Below are 27,014 nucleotides of genomic sequence, written 5' to 3' on the forward strand. Positions count from 1 at the left end.
CTTTGCATCCCTGTAGGTCTGAGCTCATATTCTGTGGTCATGAGTAGGAACATTCCAAGCTGCCCCAATATCGACCCATCTTCCTCAGGTGTAGCATAGAGTATGTTGTCCAGCCTCCCTTAGGAGGATGGAACATTCTCTACCATTGTTGATCCAAGTTGAGGGCAAGGTCCTAGTGTTTTTCCTGATAGAGATGACTGGTAACAATGTAGAGAGGGATTTATTCAAGGTCTAGGCCCATCATGTCTGTTTGGGAATCTCAGGATGCCCCGACTAGGACCCCAGCTGATGGAGTGGAAACTGATTTTAAACAAGGTCTTTGAGTAGTTAACATGTATTTAACATTGGCTGGGATTCTTGCCCTCATAGGAATTTTAAAGAAACCATGCTTAATTAATTAATGGAAGGTTTTCCATATTTAGAAAATAGGCATTAGAGGCGGTCGGGCGGTAGAGCAGCAGGTGAAGCACATAGACAGACAAGCAGTGAAGCATGTCTGCAGGTGTCTTCCCCTCTCCATTTCTCTCTGTCCTATCCAACAACAATAATGACCACAACAGTGGTAAAACAAGGGCAAAAAAAGGAGGGAGAGCTTCCAGGAGCAGTGGTTTCATGGTGATGCAGGCACCTAGCCCCAGCAATAACCCTGGAGGCAAAAAAAAAAAAAAAAAGAAAAAGAAAATAGTCATTAGGAAGGGCCAGAAACACTGGCTCTTACCTTCCATACTGACCTTTGATACACCGCATATTGCTCCAAGCTCCTTGGACTGCAGTGGGCAACACTCAGCTAAAAGCCTAACTGTAAAGCAGGTTTCTGAATACACAGCTAGGGCCACAGTAAGGTCCTGCGCGCACTGCCTCCCCTTCTCCCGAGGATCCCTAAGACTACAACCCCCAGCATGCCCCGCGGCCATCCCCGCTTGACTCAGCGCGCGTGCGCAGTGTGGCTACCGAGCGCTGACTGGGTCCAAGCGGCACAGCGGAGCCCGGACCCAGGTTGGCACGAAGGTGGCACGGACGCGTGTGGCAGCTGTACGTCACCACCGGGGCGCTCAGTGTGCTGGGCGCGACGTCGGCCGGGACTCGCTAGGTTTGCGCCTATTCTTGTCCCTCAGGTGGGAACGCGGGGGCAGCTGCGGACAGACGGACCGAGGGGTCGAGAAGCGCCGCGGCGTGTGGGCCGGGGAGTCCGGGCCTGTGGCGGCCGGGCGGGGCGGGGGGGTCCTGGTGGCCGCGGGGCCTGCGGGAGCCTGAGGTGCGGGGCCGCTCGGAGCCTCCGTCCCTCGGGGCGGGGCGGGGCGGGGCGGCCCCCGGGAGTCGGGGACCCCGGCCGGTGTCCCAGGGAGGGGGGTGGCTGACGGGCTCCGGAACCTCCTTGCCGGGCGCTGGCCCGCGGGGGCGGCGGGGGAGCGAAGACCCCGGGCTGGAGCTCAGGCGCCGCGGCGGGGGGCGGGGAGCGGGCGCTGACGGGGCTCCCGGCGCACCTGGCCTCATCTCGGGGCGGTCGGGGGGCGGCGGCGCCTCGCCAGGGTCGCAGGTGCGGGGCGTGGGCAGCGGAGAGGCGGCTGTCGGGCCTCGCGGGAGCCGCTGGAGGGGCGTTTGCGGGCGGGTCTCGGAACACCCAGCGGAGGGGGTGTTTCGGGCTGGGCTTGGGTGGCAGCTTACCCTCTTATCCTATGGTTTCGTGGGTATTTTCTATTTTATAAATACATGAAAAAAACTGTCCCCGCGAGTCGGGCAGTAGCGCAGCGGGTTCAGCGCACGTGGCGCAAAGCGCAGGGACCGGCTTTAGTATCGCGGGTCGAGCCCCCGGCTCCCCGCCTGCAGCGGGGTCGCTTCACAGGAGGTGAAGCAGGTCTGCAGGTGTCTGTCTTTCTCTCCCTCTCTGTCTTCCCCTCCTCTCTCCATTTCTCTCTGTCCTATCCAACAACGACAATAATAATAACTAAAGCAACAAGGGCAACAAAAGGGAAAATAAATATTAAAAACAAAACAAAAAAGCAGCCCCCTAGGCAGGACTCACACACAGCTCGCAGCTTCTCACTGGTGGTCACACCTGTAGGGAGCTACGGCCTCGCTTCTGCGTATGTTTGGCTCGTCCTGGTTAGTTTGGGTTGAGGTCCTTCCATAAACCTGCAGCTGACCCGGCCCAGCCCAGAACAGTACAGGCCTGGGAACAGAAACTTCGTGATCCCCCTCCCCATCCAACACTGCTCGGCTCTGGCTTATGGTGCTGCTGGGGGTCGAACCTGGGACCTTCATGCCGTGGCCGTGGCACATCCGGCCCCGGGTTTGCGCCCGCTCCCCACCTGCAGCGGGGAAGCCGGTGTCTCCCCCCACCCCTGTCTCTCTATCTCTCTGCCTCTAGGGTTATCGCTGGGGCTCGGTGCCTGCACTACGAAACCCACTGCTCCTGGCTGCCATTTTCTTCTATATCATTGGACAGGACAGAGAGAAATGGAGAGAGGAGGGGAAGACAGGGAGAGAGAAAGACAGACACCTGAAGCAGACCTGCTTCACCGCCTGTGAAGCGACTCCCCTGCAGATGCTTCCTACTATGTGCGCTACTGCGCGGACCCATCAGCAGGTGTGTCTCTGGCGCTCTCTGTCACTATCTCCCCTGCCCTCTAAATTTCTTTCTGACATGTCAAATTCAAAAAAAAAGAAAAAGGAAAAAAGAAAGAAAATGGCCGGCAGTAGTGCCATAACCCTGGAGGCAAAATTAATTAAAAGTAAAAATGCCAATTTTTATTGTTACTATTTTATGTATTTATTCGTAAAGAGAGGGCGAGACAGACACACACACACACCAGAGCACTGTTCAGTTCCAGTGTATGGTGGTGGTAGGGGTGAAACATGGGACCTCAGAGTCTCAGGCACGAGTCCTTTGCAGAACCATTATAGTAGTTCCCCAGCCCAGAAACTTACACATAAAAGAGTTTACTAGTCTTTGGAAATTACCAGATTGAAGTAAAAGTAAGTGAACAACACAGAAGTAAACCTGATCTTAAAATGGAATATTGAGAAAGGTGGTTTGGGAGGTAAAGTGTTGAACCCTCAAGCATGAGGTCCTGTATTTGATTTTCCATAGCACATGTGCCAGAGTGATACTCTGGTTCTCTCTCTCATTAATAGATTTTTTTTTTTAATCTTAAAAAAAAAAAAAAAAACGAGGCCAAGTAGTAGCACACTTGGTTGAGCGCAAGCACATGTTACAATGCTCAAGGACTTGGGTTCGAGCCCCCAGTCCCCACCTGCAGGGGGAAAGCTTCACAAGTGGGAAAGCAGGGGCTGCAGGTGTCTCTCTCCCTCTCTGTCTCCCCCTTCCCTCTCAATTTCTGGTGGTCTCTATCCAGTAAACAAAGATAATTTAAAAAATTTTAAAAGGACAAAAAAAAAAAGAGGAGTCAGGCGCAAAGCGCAAGGACTGGTGTAAGGATTCCTGTTCGAGCCCCCGCCTCCCCACCTGTAGGGAAGTTGCTTCCTGTAGGGAAGTGTCTTTTTCTTCCCCTCTCTGTCTTACCCTCCTCTCTCCATTTCTCTTTGTCCTATCCAACGATGATATCAGTAACAACAACAATAATAACTACAACAATAAAAACAAGGGCAACAAAAAGGAAATAAATATTTTTTTAAATCTTAGAAAAAAAACAAGTAAAGGAAAAAGAAAATGTCCATCTTCCATGAGTTGGGGACTGGGAGATACCAGTGCTCAGGGCAGGCAAGGATTAAAGTCATCAGACCACAAAAAATAAAGGGGAGGCTGTAGCCCATTGACTCAGTGCCCCCTTATGGACTAACGAAAAAGAAAAAAAGGGGGTGGGGGAAGATTGAGAGATGAGCTCAGGAGAGAATCACCTCCTGACTCTCCTCTTCTGCCTAAATTGGATGCCAGGAACACCTTTGTTTTAGAAACCTAAACAGTGTTCTGAGTTGCTTGTGTTTCTGGTTTCTTTTTTTTTTTTTTTAAGATTTTATTTATTTATTAGAATAAGATAGGAGAGAGAGAGAGAAAGAACCAGACATCACCCTGGTACATGTGCTGCCTGGGACTGAACTTGGGGGGGACCTCATGCTTGAGAGTCCTATGACATATCCACTGCCCCACCTCCTGGACCACTGTCTTTTTTAGGAGTTTTGGCGGGAGTCCAACATCTTGTGCAATTGGTGATGTAGCACCAATTTCATCTGCTTATTCTCCATATTGTCTCCTCTTCTCAGCTGGTGACATCAGTAATTTTCCACAGCAGTCATTCATGAGCTACTGCACACTGTCACCAGGAAGTGGAGAAGCACTGTGCGAAGTACACACAGAGGAAATAAGGATCTGATTTCTTTGCCATCACAGTCTACTCACAGATTAAGGCAGGAAATACGGACTGAAAACACAAGTTATGTTAGAGATTTAGAATACCAGGGTCCAGGCTTCTCTACACAAAAATCCTTGACCTTTGGGAGTCAGGCAGGTTAACCACGCGCTGCAGGTTAAGCGCACATGGTGCAAAGTTCAAGGACCCTGGTTCCAGGATCCTGGTTCCAGCCCCCCGCTCCCCCACCTGCAGGGGAGTCACTTCACAGGTGGTGAAGCAGGTCTGCAAGTGTCTGTCTTTTTCTCCCCCTCTGTCTTCCCCTCCTCTCTCCATTTCTCTCTGTCCTATCCAACAATGACATCATCCTCAACAACAATAATACTACAACAGCAATGAAAGACAACAAAGACAACAAAGGCAACAAAAAGGGAAAATAAATATAAAAAAAATTTTTCAAAAATCCTTAACCATTTCTTGAGTGTCTGCTGTTTGCCAAGTGCTGCCGTTGTCACTTGTGAGGCGCGGGTACTGCCATTCTCATATAGCACGCGTGTAGTTTAGGCACAGAAATTGAATGGCTTCTACGGACATGTGCCAGAGCCAGAATTAAAGTTGTAGTCTGAATCTGACACTCTGGTCGCCATACTGTGCCGTAGCATCTTACCAGTACATATTCTTGTTGGTTTGTTTCCCTCTGTTAGAAATCAGTTCCAGGGCTTCATATATGCACAGTGTGCTATACCACTGAGCTACATCCACGGCCCCCTCATTTCTTTTTTCCTTTTTTTTTTTTTTTTTTTTAAATTTTTTTATATTTATTTAATTTATTTATTCCCTTTTGTTGCCCTTGTTGTTTTATTGTTGTAGTTATTATTGTCGTCGTTGTTGGATAGGACAGAGAGAAAATGGAGAGAGGAGGGGAAGACAGATAGGAGGAGAGAAAGATAGACACCTGCAGACCTGCTTCACCGCCTGTGAAGCGACTCCCCTGCAGGTGGGGAGCCGGGGTCCGAACCGGGATCCTTATGCTGGTCCGTGTGCTTTGCGCCACCTGCGCTTAACCCGCTGCGCTACAGCCGGACTCCCCCTTTTTTTTTTTTAAGATTTATTTATGAGAGAGAGGGAGAGAGAGAAAGTCAGAACATCTCTCTGACACATGTGCTGACACAGCTCAAACTTAGGGCTTCATGTTTGAGAATCCAGTGCTTTATCGACTGCTGCACCTCACAGAGAACCAAGGCCACTCATTTATTATTTTTTTAAAGACTGTATTTATTATTAATGAGAAAGATAGGAGAGAAAGACCCATACGTCACTCTGGCACATGTGCTGCTGGGGACTGAACTCCTGCTTGAGAGTTCAGTGCTTTATCCAATGTGCCACCTCCCGGACCATGGCCCCCTCATTCTTTTTTTTTTTTCCTGATAATATCTTTTTTTTTATTTATTTTTAATTTAAGAAAGGATAAATTAACAAAACCATAGGGTAGGAGGGGTACAACTCCACACAATTCCCACCACCCAATCTCCATATCCCACCCCCTCCCCTGATAGCTTTCCCATTCTCTATCCCTCTGGGAGCATGGACCCAGGGTCGTTGTGGGCCCCTCATTCTTAAAAAGAAAAAACGAGCGTAACGTGCAAGGACCGGCGTAAGAATCCCAGTTTGAGCCCCCAGCCCCTCACCTGCAGGGGAGTTGCTTCACAGGCAGTGAAACAGGTCTGCAGGGAATAAATAAATAAATACTAAAATAATAATAATACAAAAGAAAAAAAAATGCCACTACTATCTCCCTTCCGTTTCCTTTTTTTTTTTTTTTAATGTTTATTCCCTTTTGTTGTCCTTGTTTTTTTATTGTTGTAGTTATTGATGTTGTTGTTGGGTAGGACAGAGAGAAATAGAGGAGGGGAAGACAGAGAAGGAGAGAGATAGACACCTGCAGACCTGCTTCACTGCCTGTGAAGCAACTCCCCTGCAGCTGGGGAGCCGGGGGCTCGAACCGTGATCCTTAAGCTGGTCCTTGCGCTTTGCGCCACATGCGCTTAACCCACTGTGCTACCGCTGCGCTACTGCCCGACTCCCCCTTTTACTTCTTAAGCTTGCCCCCTCCCTCTAAGGAAGTAGTTTTCTTCTTTGTTTTTATGGAGACAGAAATTGAGAATGAAGAGGAAGAGAGGGAGAGACAGGTGCAGCACTGATTTACCACTTGTGAAGATTCCCTGCAGGTGGGGCCGAGGGACTTGAGCCTGGGGACTTGAGCACGGGAATATTTGTGCGCTGACGAGTGTGCCACCACCTGCACCCTAGATTTGTTCTTTAAAAGCAGACAGGAGGGAGTCGGGCTGTAGCGCAGCGGGTTAAGCGCAGGTGGCGCAAAGCACAAGGACCTGCATAAGGATCCTGGTTCGAACCCCGGCTCCCCACCTGTAGGGGAGTCACTTCACAGGCGGTGAAGCAGGTCTGCAGGTGTCTATCTTTCTCTCCCCCTCTCTGTCTTCCCCTCCTCTCTCCATTTCTCTCTGTCCTATCCAACGACAACAACAATAAAACAATAAGGGCAACAAAAGGGAATAAATAAATAAATATTAAAAAAATAAAAAATAAGAAGCAGACAGGAGGGGAGACCATGCAGTTGTGCATCCATTGCCTGGTACATTATCATATGCAGGGAGCAGGGTTCAAGCTCCCAGCCATCCATCTGCAGTGGGGAGGCTTCACGAGTGGTAAAGTAGGGCTGCAGGAGTCCTTTTCTCTCCATCTCCCACTCCAACCTCTCTCAATTTCTGTCTGTCCCACCAAAGAAGGGAGTGGATATGTATGCAGAAACCAAGCTCCAGTAATATAATAATAATAATAATAATAATGCAGACTGTATGCTTTTTTCTCTTTCATTTATTTCTTAGTTCATTACAGTTTGGCTTTTACCCTCAACTTGACTGAAATTGCTCTCATGTGCTCCACCCAGCCATGGATTGAATATCTGTTGTGTGTATCCTCTTCTAGAGTCAAAAAAGAGACTGACCTGACTATTGTTCTGAGGAGTAGGGATTAGTGAGGGAGAAAAAGAATTTCATAAAAAACAAAATAATGTACTAATTGCCGACTGAGCAGTCTTGGCTCTTGGGAGTTGGGGGAGGAACTCTTTGCTAAGAAAAAAACACTGGCCAGCCAAGAAAGCATATCCCTAAACTGTCCCAGACAGTGATGTCAGGACAGTGTGCTTAAATGGGGATTTACAGGAGTAACTCTCCACCCGTGAGAAATGACATAGTTGAAAGATACAGTCTGACATACCTTGAAATTGATACTTTACTTCTAAGCTATAATATTTTTCTTTATCTGTTTGTAACGTGCTTGCTTAACCAAGTGTGTTACCTCCCAGCCCCTTATTTATCTGTTTGTTAGAGAGACTAGAAACTACTAGAGATTGAACCTGGGTCCTCACTCATGCAAGTCCTATGCACTACCTACTGAGCCACCTCTCCTTCTAATTTATAATACCCACCCACAGTATGAGAGTATGACCTTTGTCTTTTCCACCACCTCCCTCACTTCATAGAGCAGTGGAGAGTGGTCAGTAAGTATTTGCTGAGTGAATGCCTCAGAGGATGCTGTGTTCAGCATGGTACACTCAGCTGTACTTCAGAACTGAAGTAAAGGGGCTGCCCAAAACAGCACCACCTGTAGAGTATTGTGCACATGCACCTGGTAGAGCACACGTCATCATACCTGAGGACCTGGGTTCAAGCCCCCAGTCCCTACCTGCAGAGGGAGAGCTTCATGAGCAGTGGAGCAGTGCTGCAGGTCTCTGTCTCAGAAAAGAAGAAGGGAGGAGAGCCACTGAGAGCGGTGCAGTCATCCTCTAAGCATCAAGCTCCAGTCATAACCCTGTTGGCAAAACAAAAACAAAAACAAAAAAAACAGCATGCATATAGGCATATCCATTACCTCCTTTTTTATTTATTTTTTTCTCTTTTTTTCCCCCTCCAGGGTTTGCCGGGGCTCGGTACCTGCACCATGAATCCACTGCTCCTGAAGGCCATTTTCTCCCTTTTGTTACCCTCGTTGTTTTATCATTGTTCTTATTATTATTGTTATTAATTTCATTGTTGTTGGATAGGACAGAGAGAAATGGAGAGCGGAGGGGAAGACGGGGAGAGAAAGATAGACACCTGCAGACCTGCTTCACCGCCTGTGAAGTGACTCCCCTGCAGGTGGGGAGCCGGGGACTCGAACCTAGATCCTTCTGCTGGTCCTTGCACTTTGCACCACGTGCGCTTAACCCACTGCGCTACCGCCTGACCCCCCCCCCTTCTTTTCTTAAAAGAGGCTTAAAAAAAGTTTCATTTCTGGGGGTGGCACGCTCAGTAGAGTGCATGTTAACCCTGAGTAAGGACCTGGCTTCTCGCACCCACTGCCCACCTGCTCTGTGAGTAGTGAAGCATGTTGCAGATGTCTCTCCTCTTTCATTCTCACCCCCCGTGTGTCTCCTGGTATTTATTTATTTATTTATTTATTTTTAAATATTTATTCCCTTTTGTTGCCCTTGTTTTATTGTTGTAGTTATTATTGTTGCCATCGTTGTTGGATAGGAGAGAGAGAGAAATGGAGAGAGGAGGGGAAGACAGAGAGGGGGAGAGAAAGACAGACACCTGCAGACCTGTTTCACCGCCTGTGAAGTGACTCCCCTGCAGGTGGGGAGCCAGGGGCTCGAACCGGGATCCCTGTACCGGTCCTTGCGCTTTGCACCGCCTGCGCTTAACCTGCTGTGCTACCGCCCGACTCCCTCTCTGTTGTTATTTAAAAAGCCACCAGGAGTAGTGGATTTGTTGTGTAGACACTGAGCCCCAACAATAGCGCCTGGTGGCAATACTGTCTCTTTTTTTAAGTTTCATTTCTTTATCTTGTGAGAGAACTAGCATCTCTGGAGAATCAGGCATGGGCTCCTGGTCTGCTGCTGCTGCTGTTTTTTGTGGTGTTAGGACTTTGCACATGTGAGATCCTTCTACTCCTAGACCAATTTTTTCATTCTTTTTATTTCAGAGAGAAATAGAGTTACCTCTCCATCATCTGTGGATCTTCTCCAGGTGCTGTGGTGGTTCAAGATGGTGCCAGGGCTTGCACACTGATAAGACATGTTTCTTGGCCTTGTGGCTCTTTGTGATCATAGTTTATAAGTGAGGAGAGACATTCCTCTCTGTTCAGTTAGGCACTACCAACTGCACCTTCTGACATGCCTGTTTCATTACATACATACTCCTGCTTTCTCTTAAGTGTGGTTGCTTTAAAGATATTTTGGGGTCGGGTAGTGGCACACCTGGTTGAGCTCACATGTTACAATGAGCAAGGACCCGGGTTCAAGCCCCTGGTCCCCACCTGCAGGGAGAAAGCTTCACAAGTGGTGGAGCAGGGCTGCAGGTGTCTCTCTGTCTCCTTCTCTATCACCCCCTTCCCTCTCAGCTTCTGGCTCTTTCTATCTTGTAAATAAAGATGAAAATAATAATAATACAAAGATATTTATTGGGGCCTACCACTGGCACAGCTGGTAAAGCACATAAGTTACCCTGCGCAAGGACCCAGGTTCAATCCCGGTCTGCACCTGCAGGAAGAAGGGAAGCTTCACAAGGAGTGGAACATGCAGGTGTCACTACTTCTCTCTCTCTACTGCTCTCTCCTTACGTCTCTCTCTATCATAATTAAAGTAAATAAGTAAAATTTAGAAAAATGTATTTGTCAGTGAAGAGAGAACCAGAGCATCACTCAGCACATGTGGAGCCATAGATTGAACTTGGGACCCTGTGCCCGAGAGTTCTCTACCTGGCTGGCTGGAGTGTTGTTGTCCTTCCTCCAGGTTTTTTGGTATATTTTTCCCCCTGTGCTAGTGGTGTGAATTGTTTTAGGAAGCTGACTTCTTCAGAATCCTTACATCACTTTATTAATAGGCGCAGTGCCAGGAGTGAGGCTAAAACACCAGGTCAGTTATCAGAAGTATTTTTGGCGAGGGAGGATGTGATTTCCAACTAGGGCTAGGAGTTGGGTTTTGTTTGTTTATTTTGGTTTGACTGTTTGCATCCTTTAGATATCTGTTAGCGTTATAGCAACTATTCTAAAGACATGAAGCAAGTCATTTCCTCCTTCTGTGTTTGAGTTTCATTTGTAGATAGCCTTATTTTGTGTGACTTGAGGATAAGGTTTAAAGTCCAAATACTACTGCACTTTATTTTTTTAAACTCTTGAAGTTATTATAGTAATTACGAGCACCTGCAGTGCTATGCTATACTATAATTACTATCCATTTTAATCTATCACTTTCAACTGAAAATTTCAGCATATCCCGGTTCGAGCCCCCGGCTCCCCACCTGCAGGGGAGTCGTTTCACAGGCAGTGAAGCAAGTCTGCAGGTGTCTATCTTTCTCTCCCCCTCTCTGTCTTCCCCTCCTCTCTCCATTTCTCTCTGTCCTATCCAACAACGAAGACAGACAAGAATAACTACTACAACAATAAAACAACAAGGGCAACAAAAGGGAAAATAAATAAATAAAATATAAAAAAAATAAACTGAAAATTTAACCTAAGTTATGTAACTTCACACTGCTCTGTGTTTCTCATCTGGTAGAGCACAGGCCTTGCACACCTGAGGATCTTGGGTCTGTCATCACAAATACCAACGTGGTGCTCTGGAGCACACACCGCTCCCCCATGGAGAACTCTGTTTTACAGAAAAGAAATAAAGTAATTCGGAGAGGGCAGAGGGTAGATAGCATAACAGTTATGCAAAGAGACTCGCATGCCTGAGGCTCCAGAGCCCCAGGTTTAGTCCCCCACACCACCATAAGCCAGAGCTAAGCAATGCTCTGGTAAAATGAATGAATGAATGAATGAATGAATGAATATGAAATAAGATAAAATAATTTGAAGACACCACAGGAGATGAGAGGTCATACGTACATGTTAACATGTGTCCTGTAAACCATTATTTCCCCCAATAAATTATAAAAATAAAATGAAGAATTTTAATGAGGAGAATGGGTGGTGGCACACCTGATTGAGTGCACATATTACCATGTGTGAGGACCTGGGTTCAAGTCCCTAATCCTTACCCACAGTGGGGAAGCTTTTACTGGTGGAGCATGCTGCAAGTGTCTCTCATTTTCTCTCTCAAAGTAAAAGGGGAAAAATACTACTGGGAGTGGTGGGATTATTGCATTGTAGGCACGGAACTCCATCAGTCACCCTGCTGGCAAAAACAAGCAAATGGCATTTTGTGTTCTTGTGATAGAATATTCTGTTTCTGTAAAAGGACAAAAGAAGTATGGGAGGGAGAGAGCCCTTACATGACAATATATAAAATTCAGTTTAAAGTAGCATTAATAACTTTTATTTTATATTATGGACTCATTTGCTTAGCACATTACCTGACTAAGATAAAAACTTTGCAAGGCAGGAGTTTGTTTGTTTGTTTGTTTGTTTTTGTTTTTTTACCAGCTCTGGTTTATGGTGATGCAGGAGATTTTTTTTTTTAATTTTATTTACTTTCCCTTTTGTTGCCCTTGTTGTTTTTATTGTTGTTGGAGTTATTGTTGTCGTTGTTAGACAGGATAGAGAGAAATGGAGAGAGATGGGGAAGACAGAGAGGGGGAGAGAAAGATAGACACCTGCAGACTTGCTTCACCAACTCTGAAGCGGCTCCCCTGCAGGTGGGGAGCTGGGGCCTCGAACCGGGATTCTTACACTGGTCCTTGCGAAGAAGTTTTGTTTGTTCATATTACCTACAGTGGGGTCTGACCCAGAGTAAGAGCTCATTAATATTCAATAAAGAAGATTGCTTGCATTGAGAGGTCAGAGTAGAAGGATTAGGGCTTCAGTCTGGAGAGGGTTGATGTTAATCCCCCTCTCCCACCTTCTCTCCCCTTGTGTGTACGTGTTTTTATTGCCACCAGTGTTCTCACTGGAGCTTGCTGCTTGCATGACAAATCCACTCCTCCTGGTGGCCATTTTTTCTTTGCTTTCTTTTTTTTTTTTTTCTTTCTCCCAGAGCAATGCTTAGTTCTGGTTTTTGGTGGTGCAGGGCATTGAACCTAGGACCTTGGAGCCTCAGGCATTAGAGTCTCTTTGCATAGCCATTATGCTATCTACCCCCTCTTTTTTTCCTTCTTATTAGTTAGGACAGGTTCAAGTCCTCAGTCCCCACCTGCAGGAGAAAACTTCACGAGCAGTGAAGTAGTGCTGCAGGTGTCTCTCTGTCTCTCTGTCCCCCCCTTCCCTCTCAATTTCTGGCTGTCTCTATCCAATAAATAAATAAAGACAATAAAAAATAAAAAAAATAAAGAAGCTTTTAGCTGATATGATGGAATAGCTCCCTTGGATAGCGCACAGCTTTGCCATGTATACAGCTTGGCCCCCATCACATTGAAGGAAGCTTAAGTGCTGTGGTATCTCTGTCTCCGTCTTTGAAAAGAAAGGGAGAAAGAAAGCTGGCTAATTTTCAGTCTGTTTAGAGGTAAATTTTGTACAATGCATTATTGGCATCAAAGTATATATGTGACATAAATGGATATAAGGAAATGTTGAGAGGACTAGGGAAAGCTTCACGGAAGTGACATATGAGCTGAGCACTGAAGGATGGCTATTTGAAAATGAGAGGTGGCCTTCCAAGCAGGGGAAACAACATGCATAAAGGTACTGGGCTCCTTGGGGGCCAGGTGGTGGTGCACCTGGTGACGCACATGTGTTCCCATGCACAGGGACCTGGGTTTGAGCTCCTGGGTCCCACCTGCTAGGAGGAAGCTTTACAGTTGGTGAAACAAATCTTGCAGGTGTCTCTCTTTCTCTCTCCCTTTCTTTTTTAGTTAATTAATTTTTGTCTCCCCAGGGTTATTGCTAGGGCTTGGTGCCTGCACTACAAATCCACTGCTCCTGGAGGCTGTCTTTTCCCTTTTGTGGTCCTTGTTGTTTATCGTTGTTGTTGTTATTGCTGTTATTGTTGTTGGACAGACAGAGAGAAACAGAGAGAGGAGGGGAAGACAGAGAGGAGAGAGAAAGGTAGACACCTGCAGACCTGCTTCACTGCTTGTGAGGCGACCCCCCAGTAGGTGGGGAGCCAGGGCCTCAAACCAGGATGCTTTTGCGGGTCCTTGCACTTTGCACCATGTGTGTTTAACCCGCTGCGCTACCGCCTGACCCCCAATTTTTATTATCTTTATTTATTGGATAGAGACAGCCAGAAATCAAGAGGGGAAAGGGAGACAGAGAGACAGAGAAACACCTGCAACCCTGTTTCACCCTTTGCAAAGCTTTCCCCCTGCAGGTGGGGACTCAAACCTGGGTCCTTGTGCACTGTAACATGTGCACTCAACCAGGTGCACCACCACCTGGTCTCCTCTCTCCCTTTCAATCTCTTGGTCATATGAAAGAAAGAAAGAAAGGAAGGAAGGAAGGAAGGAAGGGAGGGAGGGAGGGAGGGAGGGAAAGAAAGAAAGAAAGAAAGAAAGAAAGAAAGAAAGAAAGAAAGAAAGAAGCCACCGGGAATGGTGGGTTTGTCATGCAGGCACTGAGCCCTAGCTACAATCCTGGTGCCAAAAAAAGAAAAGTACAGAGGTCCTTATGATTGCAATGAATGTTCCAGGCTGTTACAGCAGAGGCTATGCAAAGGAAGACCAAGAACTGACTCAGGATAGATTGGAATATTATTCTAGTGCTTATTTGATATGAGTGGAGCAGCCAACAAGGTGATCTGGCAGGTACTGTGCCCAAATTATAAGCCTGAGGCCCCAAGTTCGGTCCCCAGAATGTGCTAGAATGGTACTCTAGTTCTCTCTGTATGTATGTGTCTTGATTCCTCTCTGTCTTATTAATAATTGAACAAATAAATCAAGAAACGCAAGTGGGGAGATAGTCTAGAGCAAGAGTGAGACCCTTTTTTCTGCCAAAAGCCATTTAAATTTTTAAATAATTTATTTATTTTCCCTTTTGTTGCCCTTGTTTTTTATTGTTATAGTTATTATTGTTGTTATTGATGTCGTCATTGTTAGGACAGAAAGAAATGGAGAGAGAAGAGGAAGACAGAGAAGGGGAGAGAAAGAGAGACACCTGCAGACCTGCTTCACAGCCTGTGAAGCGATTCCCCTGCAGGTGGGGAGCTGGGGGCCTCGAACCAGGATCCTTAAGCTGGTCCTTGCACTTGGCGCCATGTGCGCTTAACCTGCTGCGCTACTGCCGGACTCCCTGGCCATTTAAACTTTTTTTATAATATATATTTTAATTTTTTAAAATATTTACTTATTCCCTTTTGTTGCATTTGTTGTTTTATTGTTGTAGTTATTACTGTTGTTGTTATTGATGTCCTTGTTGTTGGATAGGACAGAGAGAAATGGAGAGAGGAGGGGAAGACATAGAGGGGGAGAGAAAGATAGACATCTGCAGACTTCCTTCACCACGTGTGAAGCGATTCCCCTGCAGGTGGGGGAGCTGGGGGATCGAACCAGGATCCTTCTGCCGGTCCTTGCACTTTGAATCAAGTGTGCTTAATCCTATGCGCTACCGCCCGACTCCCTTAAATTTTTATAACATCATTCGAGGGTGGTGGGCACTGGTGTCATCATGTGCAAGAACCTGGGTTCAAGTCCCTGGTCCCCACCTGCAGGGAAGAAGCTTTATGAGCTGTAAAGAAGCATTGCTACACTCCAGTCTGTCTCCCCCCCTTCTCTATCTCACTGTTCTCTCTCAATTTCTTTCTTTTCTATCAATAAAAAGAACAATGACAACAACAAAAAAATCAGTTGAGAGCCATCCAAAATTGTCAGCTTAAAAATTAATACTTAGTGTTGCTTTGACCAAAACTCTGGTTGCCTGAGATGGCCAGACCAAATGATTCCATGGGCCATATACAGCACAGAACAGACATTCCCCACTCCTCATCCAGAGGCACATAAAACTGTAAGGAGATGTTTACATTGGCCCAGAAAGTTAGTTGTGAAGGTTGGATGAGTTAAAGGTATTAGTGATAGAGAACTGCCTTATAAACCATTATTTTTTTACTAATAAAACCTTTAAAAAGTATTTTAGAGGGAATCGGGTGGTAGCGCAGCGGGTTAAGCGCACATGGTGCAAAGTGCAAGGACCGGCGTAAGCAACCGTTTTTGAGCCCCGGGCTCCCCACCTGGCGGGGAGTTGCTTCACAAGCAGTAAAGCAGGTCTGCAGGTGTCTGTCTTTCTCTCCCCCTCTCTGTCTTCCCCTTCTCTCTCCATTTCTCTCTGTCCTCTCCAACAACGACAATAATAACAACAACAACAACAAATAACTACAACAAGTAAGGGCAACAAGACGGGATAAATAAATAAAAAGGAGTATTTTAGAGTAAACATCAATAGCAACCAATTTTCAACATGAAAATAAAAAATAGAAACCATAAATTATCATAGGGTTTAGAATCTAAAAGTATTGGAAGAAGAAATAGGAAAATCAAGACAAATTATCTGGGGTGGAATACAAAGAGCATCATTTAAGAAATATAGATCTTGGCGTGGGCTAAGTCAGCTGAAGCTGTTTAACAGGAAACTGGAAATAGCAGGAGTGTCATCTTGGCCACAGATAGAGATAAGTAGTTTATTAGTATAGCAGTGATAGCTAAATCCCATTAGAAATCCATTAGAAGTGAATGAAATAGAAGGCTCATTTGTAAGATCAGGGTCAGTGGGGCAGCTGAGGAAGAAGAGTCAGCAAAGACAACTAAACAGAGAAGAAAGATGTGGGGTCAGAGTGCTATAAGTGGGCTTCAAGAGAGCCAGGTAAATCAGCAGAGTCAAGCTGAAGGAAGCTTAGAAGAAAAGGACCCCATGTAGTGATGAAATCATTGGAGACTTCATAAAATACAGACTTTGAGAAGACAAGCCAGCAAAGCTTGAGGAATGAGTTGTTTGATGGGACATAGGTACAGAGTTCTACTCTGCTTTCAAAGAATATGGCATTGGGGCAGAGGGAAAATAGGAAGGTAGGAGTATTGAAAGGTCCAAGTTGTTTTATTTTGGTTGTTTTATTCAGGCTACAGGAGATCTGAGTGCATGCTCTGGACGTGAAGCTAGTGAAGAGGAAAGAGAAAACGATGATGCCACAAAGTGCTGTAGGAAGTGGGGGGGGGGGCGGCAAAATTGTGTGTTTGCTTTGCTGTGCACACAGTCCAGGCTCAAGCTTACCCCCCATTGCAAGGGAGGAAGCTCAGTGCTGATGTCTTTCCCTCTGTATCTGAAAACGTGTCCAGAGTGGTGAAGCCTCGAAAGGAAGCTTGAGAGAGAAAACAAATGACTGAACCATTTTGATAGGAGGAAGATGAGAGGTATTTATTTATTTTTTATTTTATATATATATTTTTTACCAGCGCACTGCTCAGCTGATGGCTTATGGTAGTGTGGGGGATTGAACCTGGGACTTGAGAGCCTCAGGCATGAAAGTCTCTTTGCATAACTATTATGCTATACCCCACCCTTATTTTCCCTTTTGTTGCCCTTGTTGTTTTTTACTGTTGTAGTTATTGATGTTGTCATTGTTAGACTAGGACAGAGAGAAATGGAGAGAGGAGGGGAAGAGAAAGACACCTGCAGACCTGCTTCACCGCCTGTGAAGTGACTCCCCTGCAGGTAGGGAGCCAGGGGTTCGAACCTGGATCCTTACACCAGTCCTTGCGCTTCGTGCCACGTGCGCTACCACCCAACTCCTGAGGTATTTTTTTAATATTTATTTATTTATTCCTTTTTGTTGTCCTTGTTGTTTTATTGTTGTAGTTATTATTGATGTCGTCGTTGTTGGATAGGACAGAGAGAAATGGAGAGAGGAGGGGAAGACAGAGAGAGGGAGAGAAAGACACCTGCAGACCTGTGTCTGCCTGTGAAGCGACTCCCCTGCAGGTGGGGAGCCAGGGGCTCAAACTGGGATCCTTAAGCCGGTTGATCCTTACGCTTGCGCCACGTGCACTTAACCCGCTGTGCTACCGCCCCACTCCCGGTATTTTTTTTTTAAAGATTTATTTATTAAATAAAGGGGGAAGAAGAGAGAGAACCAGGGTATCAGTCTGGCACATGCAATGCCAGGGCTTGAACTCAGGACCTCATGCTTGAGATCCACTGCACTACCTCTCAAGCTACATGATCTTAACTTTCTTTCTTTTTTTTTTTTTTTAAAGAATTTATTCATGAGAAAGATAGGAGGAGAGAGAGAAAGAACCAGACATCGCTCTGGTACATGTACTGCCGGATTGAACTTGGGACCTCATGGTTGAGAATCCAGTGCTTTATCTACTGCGCCACCTCCCGGACCACTGATCTTAACATTCTTAGGACTGGAAGACAGGACATCAGCAGAAGTGGAGAGGGAAACCATCTCTGAAGAGATGGTGAAGGGCTTGAAAGTGGTACTGAAGGAAGCAAAGTCAACTAGTGAAAGTTACTGAACAATGGAGATAACTACTACATGCAGCTTGTTTTCTGGCTTTGTTGGGAGAGAGAGAGAGAGCAATGAGGAGAACTTCTGTAGGGTAGAGAGCTAGAATTCTAGCAGTTACTCAGAGTGGTGGTGTGGAGTTTCGGTTATGGACCTGGTCCTTTAAAGCAGCAGTGTCATATGTGAGATTTAAAGACCCCAAAATTTTTGGATAATTTAGTGGAAAGCAAGCTCCCAGGTATGTGATTCCAACCCTAACATTTACAGCTTCTCCTTGCATTTTCCCTGGTATTTCTCTTGGTAATTATGCTGGTTCCAGTGTGATCTAATTTGCCTGTTCCCATACTTGTTTTTTCTTTTTGCTTTTGTTTTTTGTTTCATTGCTGGGGCCTCATTAATGCATGATTTCACTGCTCTGAATGACTTTTTCGTATATATGCTTAGAGAAATGGGGGCTGGGGATGCCTTGCATAACCATAAACCAGAGCTGAGTAGTACTCTGGGAAAAAAAAAAAGAAAAAGGGGGGGCAGACGGTGGCATTGGCACACCAGATTAAGTGTACATAGTGGGGGCCAGGCAGTAGCGCAGTGGGTTAAGCCACATGGCACGAAGCACAAGTACTGACACAAGGTATCCCGGTTCCAGCCCGGGCTCCCCAACTGCAGGGGGGGTTCGCTTCACAAGCAGTGAAGCAACTCTGCAGGTGTCTATCTTTCTCTCCTCCTGTCTTCCCCATCTCTCTCGATTTCTCTCTGTCCTATCCAACAACAGCAATGACAATAATAATAATAATAACAACAAGGGCAATAAAATGGGGAAAATGGCCTCCAGGAGCTGTGGATTCATAGTGCAGGCACTGAGCCCCAGTGATAACCCTGGAGGCAAAACAAAAAGCAAAAACAAAAACAAACCCACACATAGTATGAAGAACAAGGATCCTGGTTTGAGCCCCAGCTCCCCACCTGCGGGGGTGTCACTTCACAAGCAGTGAAGCAAGCAGGTCTGCAGGTGTCTGTACTCTCTCTCTCTGTCCTATTAAAATAAATAAGTAAATAATGACCACAGGAGCAGTGGATTCCTAGTGCAGGTATCAAGTAAGCCTTAGTTATAAATCCAGAGGCAGAGGTGTGGGGGGTAGATAGTATAATGGCTGTTCAAAGAGGCTCTTATGCCTAAGGCTCCAAAGTCCCAGATTCAATCCCCTCTACCACCACCCCACCACCACCATAAGCTAGAGTTAAGTAGTGCTCTAGTAAAAAAATTAAAATAAAGGCGTAAGGATCCCGGTTCAAGCCCCGGCTCCCCACCTGTAGGGGAGTCGCTTCACAAGTGGTGAAGCAGGTCTGCAGGTGTCTATCTTTCTCTCCCTCTCTGTGTCTTCCCCTCCTCTCTCCATTTCTCTCTGTCCTGTCCAACAATGAAGACATTAATAACAACAATAATAACTACAACAATAAAACAACAAAGGGCAGAAATAAAGGGAAAATTAATAAATATTTTTTTTAAATTTTAAAAAGAGAAAAAAAATCCAGCAGAAAGCTTCTAGAAAAGAAGTGGAAGGATAGGGAGGGTCACCTCTCCCCTGAGCCTTCCCCTGTTGCTGTACTGCTCCCACAAGGAGGCTCCACCTGTGCAGGTGTCCCAGCAGCTCAGCTCTCAGCTGCCCCAGGTCCCTTGTTTCTCCCCAAGTTGTAATTTCAGTTCTAGGTTGAAGTAGTAGAGCAGTGAGACTTAGCTTCTGGTCTGACTGTCACCTCCTCTCTGAACAACATTAAATCAGTGTTCTGCTTTCTTTAAGTTTCTTTTCTATACAGATTTTTAAAATTTTATTTATTTATTTTCTCTTTTGTTGCCCTTGTTTTTTTTTTTTTTGTTGTTGTTGTTATTGTTGTCGTCGTTGTTGCATAGGACAGAGAGAAATGGAGAGAGGAGGGGAAGACAGAGGGGGAGAGAAAGATAGACACCTGCAGACCTGCTTCACCACTTGTGAAGCGACTCCCCTGCAGGTGGGGAGCCGGGGGCCCAAACTAGTATCCTTATACTGGTCCTTGCGCTTTGCGCCATCTGCACTTAACCTGCTGTGCTACAGCCCAACTCCCTTAAGTTTCTTTTCTAAGTGAGCAGGAGATGGAACCAAAGGTGATGTCATTCCTGAGTTCTAAGTATCTTTAGACACTGCCCAGCATTGAAGAAGCTAATGAGTTTAAAATGTGGGTGTGCGTCTGTTAGAATACTTATATTTACTCTTACAATACAAGATTTCTCTCTATTTTATTTGGAATTTTAATAAAAGTAATAGTTCTTCATATAGTTGATATATACATGTGTATATAATTGTTCATTTTTTATTTTTGACACCCCTCCCCCCCAGTCTCTGGGTTATATTTTGTTGCTGACTGGGCTCCACACAGAAAGTATTTGGATTTCTGTTTTATTTCTTCACCAGAGCACTGCTCAACTCTGGTGGTGCTGAGGACTGAACTTGGGCCCTTCAGTGCCTCAGGCATGAGAGTGTTGTACTACTGGTGCTGCCTCCCCCGCCTAAGGCCACAGTATTTCACAGTATTTTGTCCTTACATGGCACAAGTACCTTCATGATCTTCACTGGAAATGGTGCTGCAAAATTGACAAATGCAATTGTTCTAGTCAGTGTGGCATAGAAAGACAAGAGCAGTCCAGCTCACTGACTTGACTTACAAGATGCTTAATGTCTCTGCACTGGGTATTCTCAGGTGTAAAATGCAGAGTACTATGCCAGGTGGCTCAAAGAAATGTTACTTTTCCCTTTTTCATTATCTGCATTCTGATATCTTCATACTGATTGCCACAAAGAAAATAAGATCTGATTACCAGCTTAGGGTTATTATGTATGTATGTATTTTCATATCTGCTAATGAGAAATTCCCGGTGATTACATAGACAGGATAACCACATACACAATGTAAAGATAAGATAGTTTGCTGAGCTTTATGGCTCAATTATATGAGGAAGGGCACATTACTTTTGCTTTCCTTTTCTCTTTCCCCGCACTGCCAAGCATAAACTTCAGGACACAGGGGAGTAACCAGGAGGCGCCCGATACATGGAGTCCTGGTGTAGATGAGTGTGGCTCAGAAGTTTGCACAGAGAGCTTCCTGTTCTGTGCTCTGGGCAGGAGAGGGCGAGCTGACCCTGGACAGGAGGGATTCTGGGATGTCTGGGCTTCGCCTTACACAGTCATGCCAGAATCTTAGCTAAAGGAACACTGTATCTGGGCACAGAGAAAATATTGACTCAGGGAAGGGCAGGCAGTCCCAGGTGTAAACTGTGAAGACTAGAGTGGAACTCAAGGCAGAGTGATCACTGGAGTCCTTTTGCACTTAGGCTGGTGCCAGTTTTGAGAAAGGCAGTTGAGAAACTTGGATATTTACTTCAGATTTCTTTGCAATTAAGGTAGAGGGTGGTATGAAAAATAAATATTTTAAAAATAAAAAATAACTGTAGTGACTGGAAAGGGAAGTCCATTCTAGAAGATTAGCACAACTAACTGCCTTATTGGTGTTTGGTGGGGCCCAGGTTCTGAGGCTTTCTTTACGTAACTGCTGAATAACTCCAGTTAGCAGCACTCTGCCAAGGCCAGTGGATTCCAGGGTCTGAGAAGGTTGTGCGGTGAGATAATGGTGAGATAATCTGGGTGGGGGTAAGGTAGATGCGAAGTGAGGTTGAAGTGGTGGGCGAAGACCACTAGGTGGTGCAAGATTTGAGGAACCAGTTTATGTGGTTTGTGTACAAAGGATCAAATCTGGAACTCCAGTTGGGCAGTAGTGCAGCAGGTTAAGCTCACATGGCACAAAGCATAAGGACCGGGGTAAGGATCCCGGTTCAAGCCCCTGGATCCCCATCTGCAGGGGAGTCCCTTCACAGGCAGTGAAGCAGGTCTACAGGTGTCTATCTTTCTCTCCCCCTCTTTGTCTTCTCTCTCCATTTCTCTCTGTCCTATCCAATAACAACTACAGCAATAAAACAACAAGGACAACAAAAAGGATTAAATAAATAAATAAATATTTTAAAAAATCTGGAACTCCAGGACCTTAGGCATGAAAGTGTTTTGCATAATTAGCTAGCTCCCACACCCAGACTTTGTTTTTTAAGTGATTGGTGCCTCTCTCTCTCTCTCTCTCTCTCTCTCTCTCTCATACACACAAACACACACACACACACACACACACACACACACACTAGGGGATGACACATCAGAGTACTGTCCACCTCACATATGGTGATCCTGGAGATTGAACCTTGAATCCCAGGCTGCAAGTCCAGTGCTCAACTGCTGAGCAATCCCCTTGACCCTGGGGCAGAACTTTAGGGCCTTTGAAAAATAAGTAAAGAAGGTAAGAAAAATGAGGGGCAGCCAGAAAGGCAGGAGGAAAGCTAAGAGCCCTGGGCCAGCAAGATGGCTCCCCTGAGAGGGTGCTTGCTTCGCCATGCATGCAGCCCGGGTTCAGGCCTAGCACCACCGCTCCAAGGGAAGTTTCAGTGCTGTGGTGTCTCTCCTCTCTCTCTCTCTTTCTCTCTATCTGAAAAAAATCAGTCCAGAGTGATGAACCCCTGGGAACAAACAAAACAACCGTAGGACCTGACTCACACCCAGGAGAAAGTGCTTGGAGAAGTTGGAAGTATCTTCAGCCGAAGTGCACTGCCAAGGGTCAGGTGTGGCCAGGTGTGGCCAGAGCTGACATATGGTCGTTACATTGCATGGGCCTCAGCTGAGTGGCTTGACCTTTTATCCAGACTAAGCATTTGAAGATGGCAGCATTTTAAAACTTTAAACATTAAATGTTGTTGTATTAGTATAATCGTAGAACTCAGGAGAGAGTCTAAAACTTCCCTTTCTGTGATAAACACACTGACTCTATTTTGTTTCGATATTTATTAATGAAAGAGGAGGAACAGAACCAGGGCATCACTCTAGCACATTCAGTGCTAGGGACTGAACTTGGGGCTTCATGCTTAAGAGTCCCGCACTTAATCTGCTGCCCTACCTCCCAGGCTATTCAGTGACTATAGTCCAGAGACTTTCTTCACTCGTAATTTGTTTCTTCATCTTACTGTGTTTTCAGTGGGAAAGAAGGATGCAGAGCTTTCATGACAAGTGTCTTGATATTATGGGAAAAAGTATTCCTGAGCCTTGGGCTGTGACAGCAGTGTCCCACCTGACAGCCCCCCTCCCCACCCCTTCACTCTGGGGACTAGGGACCAAATGCTTGGACTATGTTGAAAATTCATGAGACAGGGATGTTTTTCTGTAGAAGTAAATCTGAGAATAGCACTTCTTCCTTAGAGCATATCTTACAAATTGATGTTCTTTTCTGGTCTCCTGGTTGGTAAACATCACTTTTCCTTTGAACTACTTTTAGTGACTTTTGCTTTGGGAAAAGTATTTCACGTTAGGTCATAGAAAGCAACTGTAACCTCCTGGGAAAGCAGATATCTATCTAGGGAATTTGCTTCACCTTAAAAACAAAAAGTAGTAGCTTGGAAGCCTGAGTTTCAAGTGTGGTCAGTTATCTAGCCAGTGACTACTTAGGAGGTAGCGGTGTTACAGTATCTTGATCACAACAGACTGCCTTTTTAGCAGTTAGGAGTTCCTGACTTCACTGGTTGCTAAGATGTGATGTTCATGCTGAGCAGTTTGGTAAAGTGTTAGATACACTTGAGAGAAAAAGGAATCCTTTTCACAATTGCAGATAATTTATTTCTATAGTTTGCACCACACACACACATACACACTTTTGCTTTTCACGATTTTGTGTAAACACCTATTTCCCTTGGAGATTACTAGTGATTAGTAATTAGTGAAGGAAGGCATCAGCAGTCATTACCTATTTTCCTCCAGTGTGGTGGGGGTCAGGGTCAGGTTCATGTACATGATTAAGCTGGCACACTCTCCAGTACACTAACTTGCCAGCCCTGGAAAACTACTTTAAATATACATATATATATATATATATATATATATATATATGTGTATATTTAATTTTTATTGGATAGAGACAAATTGAGAGAGAGAGAGAGACCTGCAGCACTGCTTCACCACTTTTGAAGCCTCCCCTGTAGGTGACTGGGGGCTTGAACTTGGGCCCTCACACATTGTAACATGCGCTCAACCAGGTGTGCCACAGCTTGGCCCCAGAACTACTTTTTAAAGACTTATTTGAGGAGGGAGGGAGGGAGGGAGGGAGGGAAAAGTCAAAGCACCACTCTGGTACATACAGTATTGAATCAGACTCAAGGTCTCATGTTTGCAAGTGTGGTGCTTTGCCCTCTGCACACTTTCACACTGAGAATCACACTGATTCTTCGACATTGACTTAGTGCTGCACTCACCAGATAAATCCCTGGATTCACTGCCATGTGGGGCTTGATATCCAATATATGAGAACCATCCTTTCGTATACTTTACCATTTTTTAGTTGTTTAGGTTGAGAAAGTAAATATAGTCCTAGGGGCATGGTGGTGGTACACCTGGTTAAGTGCACATAGTACCATATGCAAGGATCCGGTTCGAGCCCCCACTTCCTACCTGCAGGGGGGTGCTTCACAAGTGGTAAAGCAGGTCTGCAGGTGTCTATCTTTCTCTGTCCTAGCCAATAAGGAAAGAAAAAAAAAAAGAAAAAAATGGTGCAGGCACTGAGCCAACAACCCTGAAGGCAAAATAATAATAATAAAGTAATAATAATAAATATGTAGTTCCTGCAATTCTTTTGTTGATGTAACTGAAGATTTCAGAAGAGAAATATCCTCTATTAACAAATTTTTATTATTTATTTATTTTAATTTTGCCTCCAGGGTTATTGGAGTTATTAGGGTTATTAAAGCCACTGTCCTGGAGGCTATTTTTTTCCTTTTGTTTTCCTTTTTGTTTTATCGTTGTTGTGGTTATTATTATTGTTGTTGTGGTTGATATCATTGTTATTGGATAGGACAGAGAGAAATGGAGAGGAGAGGAAGATGGGGGGGGGAGAAAGATAGACACCTGCAGACCTGTTTCACTGCTCATGAAGTGACCTCCCTGTAGATGGGGAGCCAGGGGCTCGAACTGCGATCTTTATGCCAGTCCTTGCACTTCATACCATGTACACTTAACCTGCTGTGCTACCGCCCCACCCCCTATTAAGAGATTTCTAAGGGGGCCAGATGGTGGCACACCTGGTTAAGCGCTCATATTACAGTGTGCAAGGACCCAGGTTCAAACCTCTGTTCCCCACCTGCAGGGGGAAAACTTCACAAGTAGTAAAGCAGAGCTACATGTGTCTCTGTCTCTCTTTCTCTCCTCTCCCTCCCCCTCTCAATCTCTATCCAATAAATAAATAAAATAAAATAAAACAAGTTTCTGGGGCCAGAAAGAGCATAATGGGGGCTTCAGTGGCTATGCAAACAGCTTTCATGCCTGAGTCTCTGAAGTCACAGGTTCAGGCTCCACTACACCATAAGCCTGGGCTGTGAAATTCTCTGGTAAAAATAAGTATTAATAAAGTTGAAAACAAATTTCTCCAGCTAAGCTGCACATTTAGATGACAGTATGTCAAATAATATCCATTAATCCTTTAGGAAAGCAGAATCTTTGCAGCTGAGAGCACTTGAATGCAAACACATTTGCCAGTCTTACACATGATTCAGGGAATTCTGTATTTAATTCATCATTTATGTGGTCCGGGAGGTGGCACAGTGGCTAAGGCACTAGACTTTCAAGCATGAGGTCCCGAGTTCAGTCCCCAGCAGCACATGTACCAGTGATGTCTGGTTCTATCTCTCTATCTTTCTCATTAATAAATAAAATCTTTAAAAATTTTATCATTTATAATTATAATCAAATGTTCATCAGAGCACTCCAGCAAGTAAAAATTTTTATGGCTTAAAAATACAGATTTGCAAATTATTTCCTCCAGCTCAGTGCTTGCATTTTTGTGCTTATTCATCTCAGATATGTGTATTGAGTCTTAACTGTGTGCAAGATATAGAGGTCACAGAGATAAGAAGGGAAAGTCAGCCCCGTAATCCAGACTACCAGCACTGTTCGACAAAACTTTCTACGGCGATGAAGGTGCTCTGTGTACTGGCCATCGGTGGCTAATGAGTAAAGGAGGCCACCCTGAAATCTTTGTTGACCAGTCTCAAAGGTTCATATTTAGAACGTAAAGCCGGGAGCGGGGAGGTAGTTTTACCAAGCATGGTGACCAGCGGTCAGGTCCCCGGAGCATCTACACTGGGTGAAGAGGTACTACAGTTTCTTTCCTTCTCTGCCTTTCATTCTTTAAAAACAAAACGAAATATAACATCATGGTAGTCATCTTCTTTGATGTAGTGTCAAACTTGCATAAAGCTATTTGTAATGTTAATGCATTTAGGATCTGCATTGATAGATCTTTTTTATTCCTGATATTTGGTACTGTGTCATTTCCTGGTCAGTCTGATCAGAGGTTTATTGATTTCAGAGGAGCAAATTTTGGTTTCATTGGTTCTCTAATCTTCATTTCCTAAAAGATTTTACTTACTAATACAAGATAGATTGAAAGGGATGGAGGGAGAGAGAACTAGGGCATCAGTCTGGCGCTGGGATGCTAGGATTGAACTGGAAACCTCTCACTCACTCACCTGACGCTTCTCATTTACTGATAACCTCAACATCAGAATGGAGTGGCGGACAGCACAGAAGATGGGCCTGCTAGGGACCAGCACAGTAGCTCTCTTCTCTGAATTCCTGTCACTTGTAACGTGACAAAAGGGTTGGTGGTGCACCTGGTTGAGTACACACATTACCACACACAAGGACCCAGATTCAAGCCCCCAGTCCCCACTTGTAGGGGGGACACTTCACAAGCTGTGAAACAGGTCTGCAGGTGTCTTTCTCTTTTTTTTTTAATGTTTTAAAATTTTTTTATATTTATTTTTCCCTTTTATTGCCCTTTTTTATTGTTGTAGTTATTGTGTTGTTATTGATGTCATCACTGTTGGATAGGACAGAGAAATGGAGAGAGGAGGGGAAGACAGAGGGGAAGAGAAAGACACCTGCAGACCTGCTTCACCACCTGTGAAGTGACTCCCTTGAAAGTGGGGAGCTGGGACTCGAACCGGGATCCTTGACCAGTCCTTGTGCTTCACCCCATGTGTGATTAACCCACTGCCCTACTGCCCGGCTCCCTGCAGGTATCTTTCTACTCCCCATCCTATCAAATAAACAAAGAGAAGTGGCAAGAGAAGCATTTCTTTATATCTAGGTCTGTGTTTG

At 45.2% G+C, this 27,014-nt stretch overlaps 1 protein-coding gene across 7 annotated transcripts in view; it reads left to right on the plus strand.

Moving 5' to 3' along the window:
- Nucleotides 1-948: 948 nt before the first annotated feature.
- The window catches only part of SGSM3 (small G protein signaling modulator 3), a 421,214-nt gene continuing 395,148 nt past the window's right edge, over nt 949-27,014 (plus strand). For all 7 annotated transcript variants that reach the window (XM_060189023.1, XM_060189022.1, XM_060189020.1 and 4 more), the window contains exon 1: nt 949-1,115. The gene's annotated coding sequence lies outside the window, so the exon portion shown is untranslated. The remainder of the gene's footprint in view (nt 1,116-27,014) is intronic.

The sequence above is a fragment of the Erinaceus europaeus genome, chromosome 4 (genome assembly GCF_950295315.1).
Source record: "Erinaceus europaeus chromosome 4, mEriEur2.1, whole genome shotgun sequence".
Lineage (NCBI taxonomy): Eukaryota > Metazoa > Chordata > Mammalia > Eulipotyphla > Erinaceidae > Erinaceus > Erinaceus europaeus.